Consider the following 25,296-nt stretch of genomic DNA (forward strand, 5'->3'; position numbering starts at 1 on the left):
CATTTAAAACTGAACTTAACGAATAAGTACAAGAACGAAATGTAGCAAACGTCAGGTTCCGGTTCTTCAGGTAACGTGGTGGAGAAATTTACGTTTTTTCAAACGAATCTCAATAGGTTTTATCTGTATAAATGTATATAACATATTTTATATGCTTGAGTCTTTTCCATTGGTTTATATGTTATTGTTTTTAAGATGACAAAATATTGGTATTTATTATTTAAACATCAGTACATTTGATTTTTATAGTTACCACATTGTAATATTTACTTGTAATAGGAGAATTAGAAAAGCAGGTATATTGTTTTCCTCAGAAACAGTGAAGATATCTTTATTTTGTAATTTTGTATACTGGAGTAGTAAATAAGATGAAAATGCTAATCGACTAACTGAAAAAAAGAAAGAAAAGAAAAGAAAAAGAAGCAAAAGGAAGAAGAAAGAGAGAAACCTAAGTAAAAAAATACATATGAGTACAATGTTCAACATTTCACTGCACTAGTCACAAATCACTGGCTTATTTATTCATTGCTGTAATTTGTTATTCCAGTAAAAAATCAGGTACAATTTTAATTATGATAATGAATTATGATAGACGTACTGACCACTTGGAATGCACCATCTATTTCTGGCTGAAATGCATACTGATCAATGTCATTCACTTCCACAGAATCAGGGTGAAACACCTCCAACTTTTATTACATAGTTGTGTACTATTGCAGCAGCGTAAACAACATTCCCAGTTTTGTTTTGTTAATTTCGCATTGTTTTACTGAGAATTTGGATATGTTTTTTCCTAACGCCGACTGTACGCACTATTACATACCTGATCGCAATATGGGGTCTACGTAGCACATTTTCGGCTCCTTTTTGAGGTCGAAACATGGGAGTAATGAGATGGTTGAGGAGAGATTAGCCTCTGTGTCCAATAAGCAACCCACTATCTCGCCTATTTTCAAATTCTACAGCAACTCTACTGTTGTCCAAATGCGTGCATGATGCTTGGAACCTGCCCAACGCCTTATCACGTTCATAATCTTCACACTGGCATCGTAGGTGATTTATGTATTGAGAGAGAAGAAATTCTTGCGGTATCTGTATATTTTTGCTTGTGCTTCAGAAAGACACCGTATGATTGGGCCTGTATGTACATGAGATATGGCCCCTATGATTTTCTGGAATCCACCAATTCCATGGAATTTTCTTTTGTTCCTTGATATATATTCTGCGATCTGTGGCATGGGTACATATTGTGACGTTAATACAATTAAACGGTTTATCACAACGTTATACTACGACGGATGTTAATGAGATCCCTTACTACGAAGTTAAGTGCCAGTGCGAAAGATCTGCAGCGCACACTGAGGTTGCAGCCTAGCAGATAAAGCACGATTCCTGTCAGAATAATGATGTTGTAATGGCCCCATCATACCAAGCACAGATTCAAGAGATTCTTTACGAAACCCAAACATCTATTTCACATCACTGAAGCTATACATCGCATATGGATCTCTTTCTTCATTAAAATCCTCATTCGTGGGATGTTTCCCTCTTCCTCCATTGCCATATATTCTCCGTAGTACAACTAATCAATAGAATTCGATGTGAATTTTAAAATTTTCCCGGCGAATTGACTGTTCAAACTAATTTCGGGCTTGCAGCCGGTCGTCGTTCAATAATTCGCACGATATTTCAACTGGGCACCTGCCAGTCATCTTCAGGTGAGCCGTCGCAGACTGGCGAAAACGTCCTCTGTTCCGCAATATATAACGTACTGTAACTATTCTGGGCATACGCCGGAAACTTGATAGTTGAACCACATTGCCCGTCGGCAGCGGCCTCGCTGGTGGAATAGCGGAACTCAGTCGCCCTCTGCGTTGCTGTTTGCCACGACCGTCGACGCACTCTGTCGACTTCGATTTGAGCAAACCGTGGAGATGATGGGATTCGATGCACTGTCCAGCTGGTAGCCGTTGTCACAGTTTAACAGATTTTCCGCCAGTCGTATTTCTACGGATTCTTTAATAATGGAGTCCCAGAAAGACGTTGCTGTGGACAAAATCATTGTTTTCTCATACTCCATTGAATGTCCAGTAGAAATACAATGTTCAGCAATAGCGGACTTGCTCGGCTGCAAAAGTCGGGGGTAACGTTGATGTTCAGTGCAGCGTTCTTTCACGGTGCGTGTGGTTTGACCTATGTAAGCCATACCACATTGGCACGGTATCTTGTACATTCTGGCCTTTCGTAGTAACAGATTGTCCTTAACTGATCCCACAAGGCCCGCAATCTTCAATGGTGGGCGGAAAACCACTTTTATCTGAAATTTTCGGAGGATTCTCGCTATTTTAAACGAAGTGTTGCCAAGTGGTTTTCCGCCCACCATCAAAGATTGCGGAACGGAGGACGTTTTCGCCAGTCTGCGACGGCTCACCTAAAGATGACTGGCAGGTGCCCAGTTGAAATATCGTGCGAAGTATTGAACGACGACTGGCTGCAAGCCCGAAATTTCTTTGCACAATATAATTCGATATTTATCACCCAGAAACCGTGGAACAACCCACTTACACTCTATCTTTATTTGTACTACTAAATTTTAGCCATATATCCTCGTTAAGCTACTAGCGGAGCAACGAACTCTTTGGTGGTCTCTCCACCATTTTTGGAGTAAATAAATTGACTTAAAGAGTCAGTGAAAAATTTACTCCTGTAGTAACTTACTCCCTTAGTTCACTACTCTCGCCTGGAAGTCACCGATCTTCTTCTCTCTTATTACCTTACTACTTTAGTTTCACTTACTCTTGACTGGTGCTTGCCATACTATGAAATTTAAACTCGTTGGTGAGCACCCACTTCCTTCCATGATCAATGATTGCAAGATGCGAGACATTCCGATTTGTGTAAACACAACTTGTTTCTTCGAGAAATAGTGTTTCCATTATGCTGGAGCATATAACTTTATGCAGAAATTTCAACTCTGTGCATCACATACAGTTATTACGGTTCTTCTTCGCGGCAGATTCATTAAATTGTATATTCTTGCGCCATGAAATAACACTTTGTTAGGTATATGGAAGTGTTGAAGCTCTTATGCCAAAACCACGAATGAATAAAAATTTCACTCTTGGGTTATGTGCGTTGGATTTCCTCTTCTATAGTTTTTCTGTAGCAAAATTTGGAATGTGTTGTTGTGATATCGGGGGCTGAAATGCAAGGTCTGATATTACGGATGTTTGGAATGAGCGTGCTTTGTAATGACACAACAACGAATATGTCACAGTATTAGTTTCAGCATGTTAGTGGTGCTTGCTGCGAAATGCCACAACAGAAAAAGACCACATTCGTTCTGTACAGGCTCAGTGATACGCCCTCATATCGTTGTGCATTCATAGATGTGCCGCATACTTTGATTAGATGCGCTGGCGAGTTTTCTTTTCCTTTAGTTACAGTTACATATTTAACTTTACTTGGGTTACAATATGACTGGGAATGCCTCAACTGATCATTTAGCTGCTCACTGCAATTTTTCTGTAACAGTAGTATGTTTCTATATTGGTGTCATCTTGTTGACGGTGTGGTTAAAGAATTCCACACTGAATAAAACAAATATTGATAGTATTAATTTTGGCCGATATCATAGCTCGGCGGTGTACCAGATAAAACTTAGCCCCTTATTTGCCATTGTTTAGCAGTGAAGAGTTTAGCTCTGTAAGATACGTGTAAAAGAGGTAGAGAGATTGCTAAGGGGATATACGTAGAAGAAAACGAGATGTTACCAACATCCTACGAAGAAAAGGGCCAAATACAAAAAATACCGTAGTAGCAGAGGAAAAATCTAGTAAATTGTAATTCGGCTCGTGACATAACGAACACAGTCAGTGTGTTCAGGTGTTCAGACGCGTACAAGCGCATTCGTGTGAGGTAAACGAAATATTAAAAATGTATAATCACACTTATAGAATCGGTACCTAATTTCTGTTATAAATACGCGGGTAAACTTTCATTTTGATACTGATTTTATATCGAAGCATGTAAAAATTTTATGTACAGATCCCCAAATTACACAGGAAAACAGCGGGGATAGGAGACAGTACAGGTCAGGAAGCTGCGTTTGATATGACATGAATTTCAGTCAGCTACGGCTTAGTTTGCTTTCATCGCACGGCGTTTGTTTTGCGTGTGATCAGTGTTCTTGCAGAAGCAGCGGCGCGACGCCAAAATAGCAAGTACATATTTTGTTATACTAGACAGAGTGAAACCGAGCTCAGTCCATAAATTTAGTTTAAATAGGTCATGGAATTCTCTTTCTTTTAGTATTTTGTAGTTCTGTACAGGAGTCGTGTGGTCTCTGGTGGCTCGTTACAAATTAATAATGCAGTTGTGAGTTATTCTGTTCGTTACCCCAATTAAATTTGTTTCTGGGAAATTACATTCGAAATAGTAAAATAGTCTGTGATATGCAAGCACCAAACCGTAACACTAAATACTGTGTAGTGAACATACCTAGCCCGCAGAACTACTCTGGTGCGCTTGCCCTCGCTGCGGGAGCAGCTCTTTGTAACGTCGTTGTAGCGTTAAGTGAAACCACACAAGGGGTTGCATATGGGCAAGTATTCATCTGTAAACCTTTCGAGACTACCGCATATCACTGTTAACGTACAAATAACACAGACAGAAAAACGAGCCTGACACACAACCAATAATTTCTGAATGCAAACAGTACATTATTGTTATGAAGAACAAGTACTAGTCGACCACAGTAGTATTACTCCTGGGAGCGAGGGTGCTACGGTCGGCTCATGTTTTACTGCGCGCCCGAAGCCGATTAGAATGTGCTCTGCCGTTTTAACGACCAGACAGCGAGAAGCCATTCGGACTTACGCAGTCGAAAAAGTTGATGTGCGTTTTGTTTACCGTAATGTCGCCACGCCTTTCTGATAACAGCTGTTGGAGGTCCTGTGCAATTATAGCGTTATTGGATGGTACCGTGAGTGAATCGAGCACCTGTGTTTCTAGACCAGAGAAATAGCGAAAAGCGTCACCATTGACACAGCTGTGCAGACAGTTTCAGTGCAATTGGAATACGGTAATACATGGGGACTACTTTGTAAGAAGCCTGCCACAGGCATCGGGCACCTTACACCAAAACGCTGGGAATGTGTTGATTAAGAGCGTCCTAACTTTTGTTGGGTATATTCAGATCTACCCTATAGTTCTCCATGGGGGTTTCTTCTCAGGTAACCATTGATTTGAAGAATACAAGATTCCGCTAAGGTGTAGAGATACACGAATAAATGACAGATTACATGAAAAAGGAGTCAATCATTCCGAGGAACAACTGTGATGAATAGAAGTACTGTCACAAGTTAGCTGTTCTACTTGGTTTGAAATCTTGGGGTTAATCAATCAGTTTTCTTTTAATTCATTCATAATGAAAGCTGAATAGTGCAAGTCTTTCTTTATCATTCCTCAGTATTATCCCAGGGGAAATACGATATCCTAGGGTAAATGCGGTATCCGTTTAGTATTCGCTAAATGAACGAACCAGTACTGTCAGTACTCTTCGAATACAGTATTACTAGTATTCTGCTTGACACAGTCAAGTCGTTTAAATATCTGGGTGCAACTTTGAAAAGCATCATGAAATGGAGCGCGAATGTGAGCATGGTGGTAGAGAAGGCGAATGGTCGACTTTCGTTTACTGAGAGAATTTTAGGAAAGTGTGGTTCATCTGTAAGGACGCTAGTGCGACCAATTCTTGAGTGCTGCTCGAGTGTTTGGGTTCTGCACTGGGTCGGAGTAAAGGAAGACATCGACGCAATTCAGGGGCGGGCTGCTATATTTGTTACCGGTAGGTTCGAACAACAAGCAAGTGTTACGGAGATGCTTCGGGAACTTAATTGGGAGTCCCTGCAGGGGAGTCGACGTTCTTTCCCACAAAAACACTATTCAGAAAATTTAGAGAACGGATATTTGAAGCTGACCGTTGAACGATCCTACTGCGTCAAACATACATTTCTGATAAAGGACCACGAAGATAAGATACGAGAAATTGGGGCTCATACGGAGGTAGGCAGACAATCGTTTTTCCGCGCTCTGTTTGCAAGTTTAACTGAAAAAGAAAAGACAGGTAGTGGTACAAGATACTCTATGCCACACACTGTACGGTGGACTATGGAGTACGTATGTAGATGTAAGTGTAGATAAAATGTCATGATGAAGTTCATGTAGATGGATGGCAGGATCCAAGTTGGCTGCACTAAGTTGGCGAACTGAAACCTCTGGCTGCCTGACCGCCCAATTTTGGTTAGGAATATTTTTGGTGGATGGAAAGAATTGCTCCACCATTTTGTTACATAGGAGATAATATTGTGTAAGCGAGCAAAGTTAACAAGTTTTTTTGTTACACTGTAAAAGACACATCATGATATTCTTGAAGTAGAGATAGCAGCCTTCAGTTTATTCTTTAGGTCTTGAAAGTGGTACTCCCAAAAATTCTTTTCATCTACTGTCGCTCTACATCCTTAAAAATGATGACTTCTCTGACTGCTTCATCATCTTTAAAAATAACATTTCGCTCTTACTTGTGTGTTGTTCGAACCTGCCGGTAACAAATCTAGTAGCCCTCCTCTGGATTGCTTCGATGCCTTCCTTGACTACGACCCAGTGCAGAACTCAGACACTCTATCAGTATTCAAGAACTGGTTGCAAGCATGGTCTTCTTTGCATTTAAACACTGAGGTGAAAACCATATGCTGGAGTTACGGCTATCCTACTAACTAAAACATTTGCAAGTTCTTTACATTCCACAACTTACCCGTGTAGGTGCCAGAGAGAAAAATGTTTGATTTGGGTGTCATGCTTAGTTGCAAATCGTTGAAATATGTCAAAGAAAGCAATGAGCCCGTAAGAGAACATCGTAGCACTCCTCATTGCACGTGACCAGAGACAAATTCAAATTTCCTGCTTGCTTGCTGACACTCGAGAACAACGTCCTTCTTCTTGTTCTTGCTGTCCAGATGGTGGTTGATCTGGGGGAGCGGACCAGACAGAGAGGTCATCAGTCCCATCGGATTAGGGAAGCAAGTCGGCTGTGCCCTATCAAAGGAACCATTCTGGCACTTGGCTGAAGTGATTTAGGAAAATCATTTAAAACTTAAATCAAGATGGCCGGACACGGGTTTGAACCGTCTTCCTCCCGAATGGGACTCCAGTGTGCTAACCCCTACGCCCCGTCACTCGCCTCTCCAGCTTTTTTGGGTTTCCCACAGTGTTCCATTAAATGCAAAACTGTGGAATTATCCACATAATCAAATGTTCCTGGACTGTCAAATAAAATACCTACTGCCTTCTACGCATCATTTTTCCTGCTAGTGCGTCAACCACCAATGAATTAACTATAGCTTTTGTGGATGATCTTTTCCCGAAGACACGTTGCCAACCTGGCAACAAATTACGTATACTGAGATGTACCATTACTCACCTATTCGGTGAAACAAGTGGTTTGTTGAGGTAGGTGCTTCCGTTGTGATCACGTAAGTCAGAATGACGGAGGAAGACGTGTCTGAACGTCTCTCTGTGAAGAACCAGGAAAGTGCCCATCGCCAGTCTAAAAGCAATCCGAATCGAAGCACCTGCAAGAAAGATTTCAACTATGCCACGCATATTGAGAGTTGTCTAGGCGCCAAATCAACATGGACGAGAGCTGAGTTTATCACTACGAAACCGAGAGAGAGAAGGAAAACAAGCTGTGGAAAGAACGTCGGAAAAGGCGAAGACCAAAGCCTCACCGAGCAAGATGACGTGAAGTGTTTCTTACGACTGTGGTGGCGTGGTATTAACACACAATGGTCTAAGACGTCAGCCTTCACAGGAGAATACTACCAATATTTCCAGACGCTCGCATTCGGGAGGACGACGGTTCAATCCCGCGTCCGGCCATCCTGATTTAGGTTTTCCATGATTTGCCTAAATCACTCCAGGCAAATGCCGGGATGGTGCCTCTCAAAGGGCTCGGCCGACGTCCTTCTCCATCCTTCCCTAATCCGATGAGACCGATGACCTCGCTGTCTGGTCTCCTTCCCCAAACAACCCAACCCAACCCAACCCATTTCCAGACGAGGTTACGGGAGTTGGTCAGGAAGAAGGGTCGCGACAACTTGTCCTGTGGGGTTTTATCACCTCACGACAATATCCTAGCTCATGCTGCACTTCCTAAAGCCAGCCATGCTGCTTGTTTCGGTTATCAAATTTTGCATTCCGTATTATCTTGCAGAGCACCCAGTGACTTCCCCGTGTGAAGAAACAGTGGGATGGGAAATATGCCGGCCGTTGTGGCCGAGCGGTTCTAGGAACTTCAGTCAGGAACTGCGCTGCTACTACGGTCTCTGGTTCGAATTCTGCCTCGGGCTTGGATGTATGTGATGTCCTTAGGTTAGTTAGGCTTAAGCAGTTTTAAGTCTAGGGGACTGATGACCTCAGATGATAAGTCCCATAGTGCTTAGAGCCATTTGAACCATTTTTTGAAGGGAAATATTTCCAGAATGTAGATGAGGTGATTTTTAGGTGGATCTTATCAAATACTGCCCAGTTCCTTCTTTCTACAACAGATAATTCTGCCAAGTCACTCATCGTCAAGTATTATGTAACGCAATCGATGGTGAATATAAAGAAATAGACCAACACCATCACCAAGTTTCGTGGTTGGAGTCTGAATTTTTCGAGGTGATAATTATGTTTATGACTAGTTGTACACCCGAATAAATGCGTCGAAGTTTAGGGGGAAAGTATTTCGCTTCCGCCTGCAATTGCATCGTGTTCATTTTACACTCCTGGAAATGGAAAAAAGAACACATTGACACCGGTGTGTCAGACCCACCATACTTGTTCCGGACACTGCGAGAGGGCTGTACAAGCAATGATCACACGCACGGCACAGCGGACACACCAGGAACCGCGGTGTTGGCCGTCGAATGGCGCTAGCTGCGCAGCATTTGTGCACCGCCGCCGTCACTGTCAGCCAGTTTGCCGTGGCATACGGAGCTCCATCGCAGTCTTTAACACTGGTAGCATGCCGCGACAGCGTGGACGTGAACCGTATGTGCAGTTGACGGACTTTGAGGGAGGACGTATAGTGGGCATGCGGGAGGCCGGGTGGACGTACCGCCGAATTGCTCAACACGTGGGGCGTGAGGTCTCCACAGTACATCGATGTTGTCGCCAGTGGTCGGCGGAAGGTGCACGTGCCCGTCGACCTGGGACCGGACCGCAGCGACGCACGGATGCACGCCAAGACCGTAGGATCCTACGCAGTGCCGTAGGGGACCGCACCGCCACTTCCCAGCAAATTAGGGACACTGTTGCTCCTGGGGTATCGGCGAGGACCATTCGCAACCGTCTCCATGAAGCTGGGCTACGGTCCCGCACACCGTTAGGCCGTCTTCCGCTGACGCCCCAACATCGTGCAGTCCGCCTCCAGTGGTGTCGCGACAGGCGTGAATGGAAGGACGAATGGAGACGTGTCGTCTTCAGCGATGAGAGTCGCTTCTGCCTTGGTGCCAATGATGGTCGTATGCGTGTTTGGCGCCGTGCAGGTGAGCGCCACAATCAGGACTGCATACGACCGAGGCACACAGGGCCAACACCCAGCATCATGGTGTGGGGAGCGATCTCCTACACTGGCCGTACACCACTGGTGATCGTCGAGGGGACACTGAATAGTGCACGGTACATCCAAACCGTCATCGATCCCATCGTTCTACCATTCCTAGACCGGCAAGGGAACTTGCTGTTCCAACAGGACAATGCACGTCCGCATGTATCCCGTGCCACCCAACGTGCTCTAGAAGGTGTAAGTCAACTACGCTGGCCAGCAAGATCTACGGATCTGTCCCCCATTGAGCATGTTTGGGACTGGATGAAGCGTCGTCTCACGTGGTCTGCACGTCCAGCACGAACGCTGGTCCAACTGAGGCGCCAGGTGGAAATGGCATGGCAACCCGTTCCACAGGACTACATCCAGCATCTCTACGATCGTCTGCATGGGAGAATAGCAGCCTGCATTGCTGCGAAAGGTGGATATACACTGTACTAGTGCCGACATTGTGCATGCTCTGTTGCCTGTGTCTATGTGCCTGTAGTTCTGTCAGTGTGATCATGTGATGTATCTGACCCCAGGAATGTGTCAATAAAGTTTCCCCTTCCAGGGACAATGAATTCACGGTGTTCTTATTTCAATTTCCAGGAGTGTATTTGGCCTGTCAATCACGGACGCTTAGTATAAGTCATACACCGAGGATGTCGCTTTCTCGTCGGTGCTAAGGGCCTCTGTTTGACAGAGTACGCTTTCGCAGGACAGCTTGTCTCGACGAGGCATTGTTCTATAATGTAACTCATAAACCACTCGTCAATTTGAAGACTACTATGTGTCCTATTTATTGCGACCACTCCAAATTGCTTTTTGCTGAGAAGCAAAATAAAAAAAAATTAGTTTGACGCTCATGTAGTTTAGCTACCAGGGGGTGCCTTTTATGTAAGTTTGTTCGTTGCGAAGATACGAACAGCGGCGCATACGAGCATATTTCAGTAGCGCTGCAAATTTTTTATTCGACAATCCACTTTTTCTTCTCAACAGTTGATTCAGCAGGTGTCACTGTGTACCAGTGATGTAAGCGTAAAGGTATTAAAAACGAAACATAAAACAGCTGTCTTTGAGTATCCTGCACAACGACACAATTATCAGTGATAACGCAACTTGTCCACTTGCTGGACTGGCAGTAAAGAAACTGAAAGAAGAAATATGCCTACCACTCATTACAGCTCTGTCAACTAAAATTCTCTATATATGCAGTAAGTACCATTTGTACCTTCTCTTCGTCAGTCTGCATTCAGTCCACACAGATCTTCAACTAAATATGGTTGCTGAAGGACCGGTGCGCATTTTCCTCGTTACTCTCTACTCTAGCAAGCGAACGAGCTACGCTGGCCCCACTATCTTCACCGTGTGCTCCTAGAAGACACACATGGTCAACTTTCTGTTACGTTTTTAATAACGTCGTATTATGTATAGTACGTTTTCTAACAACTGTTGAGGAGAGGAAGTGGTTTGTCGAATAAGAAATACAGAGTGTCACTTAAAGAAGACAAACAGATTGTCATAGCTTCGCTAGAAACGTAGTTACATGCTGGTTAATGTCTCCCTGTTAGCTAACCAACATTTGTTTCATGCATTTTTTTCTAAGCAGGGAGCTATTTGGGGTGGTCGAGATGAATGGGAGACCCTCTATACCAAGCGTCGATTTCATGTATAGAGAGTGGGGCCGCTAAAACTGTTTGTGGAAATATATGGGACACTGCAACCAGAATGAGAAAAAGATTCTAATGAAAGTTGCTCGTCCCGAAAGGGGACATCCTATGACGAAACGCGACCCTCCTACCAAATCCCCAGAGGGGAGGCACGAGGGTCAACTCTGGAAGCTTCAATACGAATGCTCAGTTTTTATTGCCGATTCGGATTCTCCACAAAAGAGACTTAACTGTATATGGAACCATTTTATTAGCGTGATGGATGGCACCGCAATCGACACAAATCAAAATGGGTTTAAAAACCGTTGAAAAGCGATAGCGAAATGTTAGATATGTTCACAGTTGTCTGCGATGTATTTTGTACCATTCAAATAAATGTCTGTGATCCACGGACGGCGAACATGCGTCGATATCCGTGATCAGACTTTCGCTGTAGGTGCATCACCTCTAGGTACAAGGATGTAGTTCCATTGTCTCATGGCGACTGTGGCCGTACTGCGAATGACGGACAAGGAAACGGCTGCGTGGAGCGGTCGTGGCTTCACTTTACTGCAAACATTCGAACAACAAAAATCTCTTCCTACGTGTGCAACGATGTTGAAGATTACAGAGGGTTGGCATCACTGCTTCGTACTTCGCGTCAAACAGACATGTAGGAGAATGCCCTCGGCGGTATGCGAATCTGTTCCCCGAGAGGAATGGTCTTTTCTGCATCAACATCTCGCGGTTTTTTTCGACTGTTTACTGGATCTGGTAGAGTTCAACTCACACTAAGAATCCGACCACGACCTGTGACGAACGAAAATGCTACAATGGATGTTTTACCTGTTACTGCTGTGTACCCTCACTTTAGTTAGTGGAAGTTAGCAGGAGGTGCAGGAATTTCGCGACGAAAATTTCTGCGCATACTGCATTAATACAAATAACACCAATATCACCTGTGATTGCGTCAAGCCCTACATGGCGGAGACTATCAAATCCGCTTGAACTTTTTCAATTGGATACAACAATAACCGCCAAGAACCATGGACCTTGACGTTGGTGGGGAGGTTTGCGTGCCTCAGCGATACAGATGGCCGCACGGTAGGAGCAACCACTGCGGAGGGGCACCTGTTGAGAGACCAGACAAACGTGTGGTTCCTGAAGAGTAGCAGCAGCCTTTTCAATAGTTGCTGGGGCAACAGTCTGGATGATTGACTGATCTGGCCTTGTAACAGTAACCAAAACAGCCTTGCTGTGCTGGTACTGCGAACGACTGAAAGCAAGGGGAAACTACGGCCGTAATTTTTCCCGAGGGCATGCAGCTTTACTGTATGATTAAATGATGATGGTGTCCTCTTGGGTAAAATATTCCGGAGGTAGAATAGTCCCCCATTCGGATCTCCGGGCGGGGACTACTCAAGAGGACGTCGTTATCAGGAGAAAGAAACTGGCGTTCTACGGTTCGGAGCGTGGAATGTCAGACGCCTTAATCGGGCAAGTAGATTAGAAAATTTAAAAACGGAAATGGATAGGTTGAAGTTAGATATAGTGGGAATTAGCGAAGTTCGGTGGCAGGAGGAACAAGACTTCTGGTCAGGTGAATACAGGGTTATAAATACAAATTCAAATAGGGGTAATGCAGGAGTAGGTTTAATAATGAATAACAAATTAGGAGTGCGGGTAAGCTACTACAAACAGCGTAGTGAACGCATTATTGTGGCCAAGATAGACACGGAGCCCACGCCTACTACAGTAGTACAAGTTTATATGCCAACTAGCTCTGCAGATGACGACGAAACTGAAGAAATGTATGATGAAATAAAAGAAATTATTCAGATAGTGAAGGGAAATGAAAATTTTATAGTCATGGGTGACTGGAATTCGGTAGTAGGAAAAGGGAGAGAAGGAAACATAGTAGGTGAATATGGATTGGGGCTAAGAAATGAAAGAGGAAGCCGCCTGACAGAATTTTTCACAGAGCACAACTTAATCATAGCTAACACTTGGTTCAAGAATCATAAAAGAAGGTTGTATACATGGAAGAAGCCTGGAGATACTGACAGGTTTCAGATAGATTACATATTGGTTAGACAGAGATTTAGGAACCAGGTTTTAAATTGTAAGACATTTCCAGGGGCAGATGTGGACACTGATCACAATCTATTGGTAATGAACTGTAGATTAAAACCGAAGAAACTGTAAAAAGGTGGGAATTTAAGGAGATGGGACCTGGATAAACTGAAAGAACCGGAGGTTGTACAGAGTTTCAGGGAGAGAATAAGGGAACAATTGACACGAATGGGGGAAAGAAGTACAGTAGAAGAAGAATGGGTAGCTTTGAGAGATGAAGTAGTGAAGGCAGCAGAGGACCTAGTAGGTAAAAAGACGAGGGCTAGTAGAAATCCTTCGGTAACAGAATAAATACTGAATTTAATTGACGAAAGGAGAAAATATAAAAACGCAGTAAATGAAGCAGGCAAAAAGGAATACAAGCGTCTCAAAAACGAGATCGACAGGAAGTGCAAAATGGCTAAGCAGGGATGGCTAGAGAACAAATGTAAGGATGTAGAGGTTTATCTCACTGGGGGTAAGATAGATACTGCCTACAGGAAAATAAAGAGACCTTTGGAGAAAAGAGAACAACTTGTATGAATATCAAGAGCTCAGATGGAAACCCGGTTCTAAGCAAAGAAGGGAAAGCAGAAAGGTGGAGGGAGTATATAGGGAGCCTATACAAGGGCAATGTACTTGAGGACAATATTATGGAAATGGAAGGGGATGTAGATGAAGATGAAATGGGAGATATGATACTGCGTGAAGAGTTGACAGAGCACTGAAAGACCTGAGTCGAAACAAGGCCGCGGGACTAGACAAAATTCCATTAGAACTACTGACGGCCTTGGGAGAGCCAGTCCTGACAAAACTCTACCATCTGGTGAGCAAGATGTATGAGACAGGCGAAATACCCTCAGACTTCAAGAAGAATATAATAATTCCGATCCCAAAGAAAGCAGGTGCTAACAGATGTGAAAATTACCGAACAATCAGTTTCATAAGTCAGGGATGCAAAATACTAACGTGTATTCTCTATAGAGGAATGGAAAAACTGGTAGAAGCTGACCTCGGGGAAGATCAGTTTGGATTCCGTAGAAATATTGGAACACGTGAGGCAATACTGACCCTACGACTTATCTTAGAAGCTAGATTAAGGAAATTCAAACCTACGTTTCTAGCATTTGCAGACTTAGAGAAAGCTGTTGACAATGTCGACTGGATTACTCTCTTTCAAATTGTGAAGGTGGCATGGGTAAAATAGAGGGAGCGAAAGACTATTTACAATTTGTACAGAACCCAGATGGCAGTTATAAGAGTCGAGGAGCACGAAAGGGAAGCAGTGGTTGGGAAGGGAGTAAGAAAGGGTTGTAGCCTATCCCCGATGTTATTCAATTTCTATATTGAGCAAGCAGTGAAGGAAACAAAAAAAAAAAAAAAAAAATTCGGAGTAGGTATTAAAATCCATGGAGAATAAATAAAAACTTTAATGTTCGCAGATGACATTGTAATTCTGTGAGAGACAGCAAAGAACTTGGAGGAGCATTTGATCGGAATGGACAGTGTCTTGAAGGGAGGATATAAGATGAACATCAACAAAAGCAAAACGAGGATAATGGAATGTAGTCGAATTAAGTCGGGCGATGCTGAGGGAATTAGATTAGGAAATGAGACACTTAAAGTGGTAAAGGAGTTCTGCTATTTGGGGAGTAAAATAACTGATGATGGTCGAAGTAGAGTGAATATCAAATGCTGACTGGCAATGGCAAGGAAAGCATTTCTGAAGAAGAGAAATTTGTTAACATCGATTATTTATTTAAGTGTCAGGAAGTCGTTTCTGAAAGTATTTGTATGGAGCGTAAGCATGTATGAAAGTGAAACATGGACGATAACTAGTTTGGACAAGAAGAGAATAGAAGCTTTCGAAATGTGGTGCCACAGAAGAATGCTGAAGATTAGATGGGTAGATCATATAACTAATGAGGAGGTATTGAATAGGATTGGGGAGAAGAGAACTTTGTGGCACAACTTAACTAGAAGAAGGGATCGGTTGGTAGGACATGTTCTGAGGCATCAAGGGATCACCAATTTAGTATCGGAGGGCAGCGTGGATGGTAAAAACCGTAGTGGGAGACCAAGAGATGAATACGCTAAACAGATTCAGAAGGATGTAGATTGCCGTAGGTACTGGGAGATGAAGAAGCTTGCACAGGATAGAGTACCATGGAGAGCTGCGTCAAATCAGTCTCAGGACTGAAGACAACAACAACAACAACACAACAATAACCAGCAGCCAATGATGGTTTCAATTCACAGCTACTTTTCTCCCATGAAGCACCGTTTACGAACCATGGTCTCGTTAATCGGCGTAATATGCATTATTGGGCGACGGGAAATACCCACTGGTTAAGATAAGTAGAGCTCCAACGTCCATGAAGTGTCAGTGCTGGCGCGGTGTGTTAACTAACCGGATAATTGGCTCATAGACGATAATGTGAATAGTCGAATATGTGGCGACTTTTTAGATAATATTTTACCAATTTCTACAAAAGATCCCCTACTTCAGACAAGAACGGATATGCGATTTCAACATGATGGCTGTCCAGAACATTATTCACGGATATCTTACGAAGTTCTAAATCGTCGCGATCTTGGTCGATGAACTGGACGAGGAGGTCCTCATGAGTTGCCACCGCATTCACCTGAATTGACGCCTCCAGATTTTTCTGCCTTACCAAAAATCCCTGCAAATATGTGGCAGCTAATTATCACTGTACGTGAAAATATTAGCAAAGTGACACTTGCAGCTGTAAGACTGTCTTTCTGAAACAGGGTTGCAACGTGTATTGCAGCAATTGGGCAACATTCGGCACATTTGCGTCAGTAAATCATGAAGACTTGTGAGAGGCAAGTAAATGCACGTACGACAATCAGCCCAATGGCAATAGGCAAAGCGACTCGCCTAAAATTCGCACTCTGTTTATGACAGGCAAGGGGAATGATCTAAAACAAGCACACCAATGGTGAGAGGCAAAGGGACTCGCCCAAAACAAATACCCCAATGGTGAGAGGTAAGGGTACTCATCCGAAACGAACATCATGATGACACGAGATAAGAGGACTGAACTAAATGTGTACCTTGATGGTGGGAGGCAAGGGAACTCATCTAAAACAAGTACACTAATGGTGAGAGGGAAGGGAGCTCATCTGAAACAAGCACCCCATGATAAGTGGCAAGGGGAACCATCTAAAACAAGTAACTCGATGGTGAGAGGTAATGGGATTCACCTCAATTATGTACCCCGATGGTGAGAGGCAAGGGGACTCACATAAAACAAGCACTTTGATGGCAAGAGGTAAGGGGACTCACCTGAAGCAAGTACCCTGGTGGATGAGAGGCAAACAGACTCACCTTAATCAAGTGCTCCAATAGTGAGAAGCAAATACATTCACCTAAAACAAGTACCCGAATGGTGAGAGGCAAGGGGACTCACCTAGAGTGAGCACCATGATGGCACGAGGCACGTGTATTCACCTAAAACAAGTACCCCGAAGGTGAAACGCAAAGCCAAGGGAACTCACCTGAAACCAGCACTCCAAAAGTGAGAAGCAAGGGGACTCACGTAAGTACGCTGATGGCGAGAGGCGAGTGCACTCAATTAAAATGAGCACCATAGTGGCATGAAGCATGTGGACTCACCGAAAACAAGTACACTGATAGTGAAAGAAATTGGGGCTCTCCTGAAACAGGCATGCCAACAGTGAGAGGCAAGGTGACTAACTTAAAACATGTACTGCAATGGAGAGAGGCAATGGGACTCACCTGAAACGACCACTATGATGGTGAGAAGCAAGCGGATTCAAATAGAAAAAGAAACCGTGCTATATCCATGTCGTAGGTCCTGGGCAATGCTAAATGTAATTGATACGGCATTGAAACACAAACCAATGATCTATGTAAACCGCTTTCCACTTCGCTGCTATCTGTAAAGGTAATTCCACCAATAATGCGGATACCGAAACGTTTTGTGATCTGGAGAATCACGCTGGTTTGCTAGAAAACATCTGTATCGTATGACAGAAACGAGTATTCCACCCCTCTGGGTTCCTAATTTGCTGGTTAATTTCCTGAGATACTGTTATGTTTCATCGGACTGTAACCAGTTTTTATGTGCGACAATTACTGCGTCATCTGTCATGTAACAACAAAATTGTTCCATACAAAAGTTATGGTTTTTTTCCCTGGAGAATCCGGATCCGTAGTAAAAATTGGGGTTCCTATTGAAGATTTCAAAGTTGACCCCCTTCCACATCTGTGTCCGGGGGTTCGAGTGTAGTGTCATTGGACGTCCCCCTGTAACACGGAACAGCTGTCTCTACAATCCTTCTTATAATCTGATGTGTAGTTTCCCATATAATTTCCAAAACATTTTTAACCACCGCGCGTTGAGTATATTAGATAGAGGGTTTTTCGAAATCTTTGCATCGATCTTCTATGGGCGATAGATCACATCTTGGTAAACAACCTTTTGTAGAGGAAAAACTTTCGCTACCTACCCCAGTAAATTGATGCAGTGATTTTCAGTAACAATACTTTCAGTCTGAGTGTCTCTAAAGGGAAAAAGATATTTTAGAAGCGGACCAGGCACTTGAATTTTGCCCGGCCTACGTCCATTTACGTGGAGCATATGACTGGATCACGTACGCGTCACAGGATGCCTGGGCGCTGTCACCTATTCTCGTGGACGTACACCGTAATAAAAAGACACCTGACGTTGCCGGGAAGCGTCAGCGAACATTTTGTCTCTAACAAAAATTGCTCCACAGGACTTGATCTATAGCCTCTAGACGTGTGATGCAAACTCTCTGAAGCACCCTGTGTATGTTACACCAGATCATGACGTAGGAAGCTTAGAAATAGATAAACGTAAAATAAATTAACCACTAACCTGCAATCGGATCAAAGTTTCTTTCTCGTAATTTCTACTAACATGTGAAAGGGAACGGTTAATTGAATTTTTTTCCAAATAAATCGAAAAATTTATAACTACCTCACTCCAGATTTTAACACGATACTCTAATCAATATTCGGACAGACATAGATTACATTTTTTAACTCTAATGTACAGGTTCTCTCTTAAAATCGACTGTGAGAAGGAAAATTTTGTGCTGCGAAAACGTGCTACTTCGTTTTCTTTCACGCAGTCTGTTTTCACTACGTTGGTAGTAAATTCAAACCATTGGACAATTTAGTACTCCTATATTCGTATGTTGGTTCTCGGTACATACAATTTTAAACAAAACTCCAATACACAACAGTGTACTTATTTTTTCTTCGTCGCAGTGGTTTTTAAGAGAAAACGTGCATCTTCGGAACGCTGTATTTATCCCTTATCGGCTTGTGATTAAATTACTAACGAAATCTGAATCGTTCGGAACGTTGCAATGGAAACTGTTCAACGAATTTGGGAGATAATGTCGTTCAAGCTACTATCTTCACAGACCCTGGAGCTGGAGAGGTCTCTCTAAGAGCCCGTATACCAGTGATCCCAACCGATTTAAGCATTTGTTGTAAGTGACTTCAGTTCCCAATAGTGTTTCGTTTGCAATAACAATAAACAAGGCTTAAGGCCAGACCGTCAGATATGTTGGAACAGTCTTTTCCGTCCTCGAGTTTACCGCAAGGTCAGTTGTATGTTCCTCTTTCACGAACTGATAGTTTAGAAAACCAGTTCATTCCCTAAATACACAGTGCCCAGTAAACGAGAAATATTGCGTATTCTGTGATTTTGTAATTGCATTGTGTCAAAAGAATTAACGATACCTTGAAAAGAATAAGAACCAAACTCGAAAACGAAGGAGACTTTTGCTTCGATATTGTATATGATTTCTTCTAATTTCGAGACCCATGCCTTCAAAGTGGGCAACGACGTAACGAGGAGCAGAAATTTGCGTTCTGACACGATTCACTGGAATACTCCAGATTGGACACTGTCGGAAAAAGATAGTACACCTGGAAAACTATGTCGATATGGCACTACTAGCAAATAGCGTAGTGGCAAAGTTACCAGAGCGCCAGTTTTATCTACCTTTTAAAAGAGAATGCTAACAGCCAGAAGATTCAGTGTGGTATAAACGTGTAAAGCACGCAGACAACAATGTAACGAAGACGTACTCTTGCTTCCCACAGCCAAATAAGCAAGTTTGAAAGGGTCAAATTGTGGCCTTCCGAGGGGCAGGCTGGTCATTTTGGGGAATTGCCACATGAGTTGGAGGTGCTGCATCAATATGTGCAGCGATGATAGTATCAGTGGTCACGTGAACATTCTCACATCCACAGACGAGGTTCTGGACGTCCGCGCAGCAAAGACCACCACCGGGTCTTTATACTGCGAGGGCAGCAGTAACAGAGTGTACAGCTACCACAGCACAGATAAAAGGGCTTATGAGCGTTGGTCTAGATCCAATGACTGTTAGCAGAATATGGAATTGGTGGGTTCAGCAGGGTAATACGGAACGCCGTGCTGGATCCCAACGGCCTCGTATCACTAGCAGTCGAGATGACAGGCATCTTATCCGCATGGCTGTAACGGATCGTGCAGCCACGTCTCGATCCATGAGTCAACAGATGGCGACGTTTGCAAGACAAGTTTGCAGCAGCATAGACTATCAGCTCGGAGACCATGGCTGCGGCTACCCTTGACGCTGCATCACAGACAAGAGCGCCTGCGATGGTGTACTCAACGACGCACCTGGGTGCACGAATGGCAAAACGTCATTTTTTTCGGATGAATCCAGGTTCTGTTTACAGCATCATGATGGTCGCATCCGTGTTTGGTGATATCGCGGTGAACGCACATTGGAAGCGTGTGTTCGTCATAGCCAAACTGACGTATCACCCGGCGTGATGGAATGGGGGTCATTGGTTACACGTCTCGGGCACCTCTTTTTCGCTTCGACGGCACTTTGAACAGTGGTCGTTACATTTCAGATCTGTTACGACTCGTGGCTCTACCCTTCATTCGATCCCTGCGAAACCCTACATTTCAGCAAGATAATGCACGACCGCATGTTGCTGGTGCTGTACGGGCCTTTCTGGATACAGAAAATGTTCGACTGCTACCCTGGCCAGCACATTCTCCTGATCTCTAACAAATTGAAAACGTCTGGTCAATGGTGGCCGAGCAACTGGCTTGTCACAATACGCCAGTCACTATTTTTGATGGACTGTGGTGTCGTGTTAAAGCTGCATGGGAAGCTGTACCTGTACACGTCATTCAAGCTCTGTTTGTCTCAATGCCCAAGTGCAACAAGGCCGTTATTACGGCCAGAGGTGGTTGTTCTGGGTACTGATTTCTCAGGATCTGTGCACAGAAATTGCGTGAAAATGTAATCACATATCAGTTCTAGTATAATATATTTGTCAAATGAGTACCCGTTTATCATTTGCCTTTCTTCTTGGTGTAGCAATTTTAAAGACCAGTAGTGTAAAAAGTGGGACTATAGCCACGCATCCCTCTAGTCGGACTTCCACTCACTCCACAGCATCGTCGTGCGAGCATCATTTTGGAGATGGAATGGTTCGCCGAGGTCTTCTGTGATGAAAGCAGATTCTGCCTGCACAGTAGTGATGGTCGGCAACATAGATGTGGTGAGCGCTGCCTCGTAGACTGAATTCGTCCAAGACACATTACCTCCACCTCATGTTAAATGGTCTGGGGTGCGATAAGCTACAGCACTCGTTTAGCTTTGATGTTTCTGTAGGGGACGCTAAGCAGCGCTCGGTACTTGCAGAATGTTATTAGACCCGTTCTTTTTCCGTTCTTCCAACAGGAATGTGACGTGTTGTTTGCCCACACACAGCCTATGAAACTCAATGTGCTCTGCAAGACGTGCAGTACCTTCACTGGCCAGCACGATTTCTGCTCTTGTGTCCAATCGAGAAAGTGTGGGATGTGATGGGACGAGAAGTGAATCGTCAACCAACTCTTACAGGAATACGTGTACAGACCGAGAAGCTCTGAAGTAAAGTAACCCAAGACAGTATTCGCAATCTATGCGTTCGACTGGATGCCAGAGTCACCGCCTACATTGCCGCCCATTGAGGCTGCCCCACGCAGTGTTATGGGTGTTTCTGTATGGGTTGATACCTGGTAGCTCAGAACCCCTTGTGCTATTGATCTGTAAACTTAATCATTTCATGTACCCCATATACAATGTTCTTACTATTAATGTTGAATGAATTTGAAACCTCTAAATGGGTGTATTAATTTTTGTTCGGCAGTGTACGTATCAACTCCGAAGCACTGCCGGGTTCGCTACTTATCTGCACTACTGGCCATTAAAATTGCTACACAAAGAAGAAATGCAGATGATAAACGGGTATTCATTGGACAAATATATTATACTAGAACTGACATCTGATTACATTTTCACACAATTAGAGTGCATAGATCCTGAGAAATCAGTACCGAGAACAACCACCTCTGTCCGTAATAACGGCCTTGATACGCCTCGGCATTGAGTCAAACAGAGCTTGGATGGCGTGTACAGGTACAGCTGCCTCTGCAGCTTCAACACGATACCACGGTTCATCAAGAGTAGTGATTGGCGTATTGTGACGAGCCAGTCGCTCGGCCACCATTGACCAGACGTTTTCAGTTGACGAGAGATGTGGAGAATGTGCTGGCCAGGGCAGCAGTCGAACATTACCTGTATCCAGAAAGGCCCGTACAGGACCAGCAACATGCTATTGTGCATTATCCTGCTGAAATGTAAGTTTTCGCAGGGATCGAATGAAGGGTAGAGCCATGGGTCGTAACATCTGAAATGTAACGTCCACTGTTCAAAGTGCCGTCAATGCGAACAAGAGGTGACCGAGACGTGTAACCAATGGCACCCCATGCCATTATGCCGGGTGATACGCCAGTATGGCGAAGACGAATACACGGTCCCAATGTCCGTTCACCGCGATGTCGTCATACACGGATGCGACCATCATGATGCTGTAAACAGAACGTGGATTCATCCGAAAAAATGACATTTTGCCATTCGTTCACCCAGGTTCGTCGCTGAGTACACCATCGCAGGCGCTCCTGTCTGAGATGGAGCGTCAAGGGGAACCGCAGCTATGGTCTCCTAGCTGATAGACCACGCTGCTGCAAACGTCGTCGAACTGTTCGTGCTGATGGTTGTTGTCTTGCAAACGTCCCCATCTGTTGACTGAGGGATCGAGACGTGGCTGCATGATCCGTTACAGCTATGCGGATAAGATGCCTGTCATCTCCACTGCTAGTGATACGAAGCCGTTGGGATCCAGCACGGCGTTCCGTATTAGCCTCCTGAACCCACCGATTCCATATTGTGCTAACAGTCATTGGATCTCGACCAACGCGAGCAGCAGTGTCACGATACGAGAAACCGCAATCGCGATAAGCTACAATCCGACCTTTATCAAAGTCGGAAACGTGATGGTACGCATTTCTCCTCCTTACACGAGGCATCACAACAATGTTTCACCAGGCAACGCCGGTCAACTCTTGTTTGTGTACGAGAAATCGGTTGGAAACTTTCCTCATGTCAGCACGTTGTAGGTGTCACCACCGGCGGCAACCTTGTGTGATTGCTCTGAAATGCTAATCATTTGCATATCACAGCATCTTCTTCCTGTCGGTTACATTTCGCGTCTGTAACACGTCATCTTCGTGGTGTAGCAAATGTAATGGCCGGTAGTGTATATGACTGCATCCGCTACAGCCCCATCATTGGTGTGAAGCTGCAGTAGCGTCAGTTGTTCTCTAGTTGTCAGCCAAGATGTGGCGTAACCAAAAAAATAGATGTTAATGATTGCAAAAATCGTGAAACTAAACTGAAAGTCTCATGCGTCCCTGCTGGAGGACATGGTATTACCTGCTACTGGTTTCTACCGGGCACAGGTATCTCAAAACTGTGAAACCAAACGTCCATTGGTCCCCACTCGGAACAGGGCATCATGTGCGTGTTGTGGAGGATGGAGCAGTTAGCAGGCGCCCGTGAGGCGTGCTGTGGTACCATCGCAGACTGCGTGACCCGCAGACAAGTCGCCTCCTCTGGCTCGGGATGTGCTTCATCAGGCGCCGGCAACGACCGAACGTCCCGCCACTTCATCCCCATCCGGCCGCCCTTAGCACCGGAAATCCAGGGCGGCAATCTCGCGACGCGACGCGCCGCGCCGCTGGCCGTGTACCTTTCTGCACAGAGTCGCTCCACATCTGTGACGCGACACACCGCGCCACACAGGCTGCGACACACGCGCGCTCTGGGAGTACGCTACTCTCAGTTAGTGCTCGCTATATAGTTTACACTAGCACCTCTCTGATAGTTCCTTGCAAGTACCTCCTTTAAGTGTCTGAGACACTTGGCACAGCAGTTGTTGGAAGCGTTTACACACAGCAAGGTGTGAGTTTCTGTGAGAGCTGAGAGATCACCCTTAGCGAGATTTTTCTGTCGTAGCTCCGTGCGTGGAGGAAGACAATTGAGAGAGAAGAGCGTTAGGCGGTAGCTTCCATTTTACTACATTTAGAGGCAAGGAAAGGATGTAAATGACTGTCTTCTAGGGGTATAACTGAGTGGATTAGGCAGCAGGTTGATTTTGAAGGATGTCAGAATCTCGATGTAGAGCTTATGGTGGAAAATCCACGACAATATCGAAATTTTACGAGATTGACCGCTATGAGGACGGGAGACATACTGTTTATATTTGGACCCGACATTCCCGATCTCTGCACTACTATGCGTAGATTTATTAGCGTTAAATAAAGACTTCTTTTGACACTAACATTTCTAGCATCAGTTACGTTGATTCCTTTTAATATTTGGTAAAGTAAAAATTACGATGAAATAACATAATATCGATTCATCCTGATGCCCACGGTGGTCCAAAATCCCAAACATCTGTTCTTCAACACCAAGTATCAACATAATCAATAAATATAAATAAATAAATAAATATCAAATATCAAATAAATTTCTAATCAAACAAATATCAAATCAAATGAATTTCAAATATCAAATAAATATCAAATCAGATAAATTTCAAATATCAAATCAAACAAATATCAATTAAATCTATAATCAACATAATCAACAAATAACACGTTATATAAAATTGTAGATGTATCGGTATTATTTGAAATTATATGGTAGTTTTCCACGTTAGATATCCATTAATTTCAACAATAACTTCACTTGTTTCTCTTTGTTAGTTAACCTATGTATAAAACTGCTTTGCCCGGTTTTTTGAAGTGTGAATATTCCTCTAGATTTCTTCTGTGGAAGTGAAAAAAACTGTAGCCATTTCAGCCAACAAACTTTGCTTGTTAGCTCAGTTTCTGTAATGCAGGATCTGTAAATTCCGTAATCCTGGCCTTTCCTCGTACAAATTTTCGTCTTTAGCCTTTTTTTATCCGACAAATCGCTGACATTCAGCACAGTGCGTATCCATCTAAACAGTTCTCTCAGCTTCCTCGACAATGCCAGTACATGTTTATGGAGGGGTATTTTGTAGCACTGATCTGTCGTATAGAGTAGTACGGTAGTCTTTTACTGATATTTTCATTTTATCTTAGGATCGAGTGTCTTCAGTGACAATTATTTTTAAATTTTCGTTTTTTAATTTTATATAATATGTGTATGAAGTTTATCTGTTATTTTTATTTTAGCATTGTTTAACCCCAAAGCTTTCAAAATCGGCTAAAGGTTCTTGATGTTCGTTTAGGAGATGAAACGGGCGGTTTCTTCGCTCATAGAAAATCATGGACACATATTATGGCACAAAACACGTAGATTCAGGAGTACTTTTATATAGTGTGTGACTGAGTACGGAGAAATATATTAGCAAAATGTGGTAGCGTGCAACCCGTGAAACACGGCACAAGTTCGGAACGCAGTTCTCGAGAGATGGAGGTTACCGTCCGCACGAAC

This window comes from Schistocerca piceifrons, chromosome 5, assembly GCF_021461385.2.
Source record: "Schistocerca piceifrons isolate TAMUIC-IGC-003096 chromosome 5, iqSchPice1.1, whole genome shotgun sequence".
NCBI classification, from domain to species: Eukaryota; Metazoa; Arthropoda; class Insecta; order Orthoptera; family Acrididae; genus Schistocerca; species Schistocerca piceifrons.